The following is a 2,446-nucleotide window of genomic DNA, read 5'->3' as shown; positions in this document are numbered from 1 at the left end:
CCACACATACATGCATACCTACATAAAAACATACGTACCTACGTAAATACATAGATACATTTCATGGATGCATAGATACGTACGTATATATAAACAAACCTAAATACGTATGTAGGTACATACATACATACATATATACAAAAACATACATATATACAGAAGACAGACAAATTGTTAAAACAATCATATGGATGATTCGATTATGAAAACCACTATATAATATTAAAAAAAATGTTAAGAACACAACATAACATTGTTGCACATAATATAAGAAAAGCAACACAGTTTTATTCATCGGAACTCGAATCAATTTCATCGCTTCCATTGGATTCAGCGGTTTCATCACTTTCATATGATTCTACATTTTCGTCTTTTTCATCGTATTTTATAGTTTGTTTACACCTCACCGATGCATTTTCTTTTCACCTTTGGTCCCGTTAGGGTGAGTAAAATAAAAGTTGGGATGCACAATTTCTGCATAAAGAATCAAGTAAGAAAACAATTTAAAAACAAATTGTTGGATAATAAGAACATACTTTCAAAGAAATAAACTCGAAATGAAACATGCTTCATTCTTATGTTCATGGTTGAAATCCTGTTTGTCACTTGACTCCCCGATTAATCTCCCATTATTGCTTGGTAAAATTGTTTGTATTTCAGGAGCATCCGTAGTTACTGTTAAAAAGGAGTAAACATAGAAAAAAAAGGATAAACTAACAATTTAAATATAACACAAGAACCTAATGCAAAAACGACAATGTATATGAACAAATATAGATTATGTAATAAAATAACAATCATAAAGGATGCTTAACATAAGAGGAAAACACAGTTGATTATAAAGCATGCAACTAACATCGTCTGTTAATCTACCTAAATCTGTATGTAGGTAAGCGTGATGGAAATTACACTTTTGGAGTGTCATGGAGAATGATTGGCTGCAACGTTATTTTTTTTTGTAGTAAACAACAAACATCGTCTTAAGTTGATGGTTGGTATGAAGTTTACTGTTTACTACAACAAAAAATATTAATATATATATTGATGCATGCAATTATTCTCTGTTACGCTTCAAAACTGTAATTTACATCACATTAACCTTGCTACACAAGAACAAAAAGTCATACACAATTACTCGATTGATTGACATGTATTTTAAAGATAGCAAAAAACTATGTATGTGTGTATGATAAACAATAGTCAAACTACCCAGATAAATTAACTAGATGATTATCAACATCAACCAAAAAGTTGTACACATAAGCAAAAAAGACTACACGGTATAAGAAACATGTACATCAAATAGCAGACGTAGCTACACAAAATATTATAAATATAACATAAAAGAAACTACGTATGATGGTTAAACTGAATATAACAAAGTCTGATGGATGCTTGATAACAAAATGAAAATTTAATCAAAATGTAGAACTGACCTTCAAAATCGTTAGTCGGTATGCCGCTTGAGCGAGCATGATTTGTAGTTGATTCATTATCCATTGCACCTAGTTAGATATCAATAGAAAAAAAGGAGATCAGGTGATCATAAATGATACTAATCTAATTATGGTTGCATTCTCAGTTAAGCATCTAATACTTAATGAATTTGATCTATTATTAAAAAAAGATTAAAAACAAAAAAATATACTCCGATCTTAACAAACAGGAATTCAATTGAAATCAAACCAAAAAGTAATTAAAACACATTAAATCTCTAATAATTGATAAGTCCATATAATCAAATTAAAGGTACTACAATAAAACCAATTTATTATACTCAAACCTAAACCTAAGACTAAAAATTGACAAGATATACTGGTAAATTATAAAATTGAAATTGATATAAAGGAATTGAATGAAACCTGAATCCGATGTGCTTGATTAGATGTATCTTCATGTTGTCATTCATATCGGCATACCGAATTAATCATTGATGAAATAGATTTAGGGCAGAACAAAATTAGGCAAAACCGTCAATTGGTGAATATTTGAATCGAAATAGACATTTTCAATTCAATAATACTCTGCAATGGATATTGAATTAGAAATGGTGTTGCTTAAAATCTGTGATTATGAAAGAGGTCGATATCTCTGTTATTGAACGATTGATGTATGAATAAACAAATAATATTTACCAATAAAATAAAGAAATTTGAAACCCCCTACAATCAATAATTTACCAAATATATAAATTAGATATATTACCGGTATCTAACCTCTATAATAAAGGAAAGCATTATGGCCGTCCCCCATCCACAATCACCGATACTTTTATTTTCCCGCTCATATTTTTAGGGTTTATAGTTAAAAATATTACACTATCACAAATCGTTCCTATTCTCCATCTACAGGCTTTTCAAATTAGGGTTTTTCCTCTCATGATCATAATACAGTTACGATCACTTCCTCTCGGATTCATAGTACGTAAGATTGCGGTGATTAATCA

General features: G+C 29.6%; 1 long non-coding RNA gene across 1 annotated transcript; it reads right to left on the bottom strand.

The window, feature by feature from the left end:
- Positions 1-447: 447 nt before the first annotated feature.
- LOC143531315 (uncharacterized) lies at positions 448-2,086 on the bottom strand. Its single transcript, XR_013135001.1, has 3 exons — positions 1,863-2,086; positions 1,437-1,505; positions 448-675 (listed from the first exon to the last, which is right to left on the bottom strand). It is a non-coding gene; the product is annotated as an uncharacterized LOC143531315 (long non-coding RNA).
- Between the last annotated feature and the right edge of the window lie 360 nt (positions 2,087-2,446).

Source organism: Bidens hawaiensis, unplaced genomic scaffold, assembly GCF_021521415.1.
Source record: "Bidens hawaiensis isolate Kalapana, Puna unplaced genomic scaffold, B.hawaiensis_p1.1 tig00009159_1, whole genome shotgun sequence".
In the NCBI taxonomy this organism is placed as follows: domain Eukaryota; kingdom Viridiplantae; phylum Streptophyta; class Magnoliopsida; order Asterales; family Asteraceae; genus Bidens; species Bidens hawaiensis.
The sequence above is the reverse complement of the archived record's forward strand: the minus strand, read 5'-3'. Positions and strand labels throughout refer to the sequence as shown.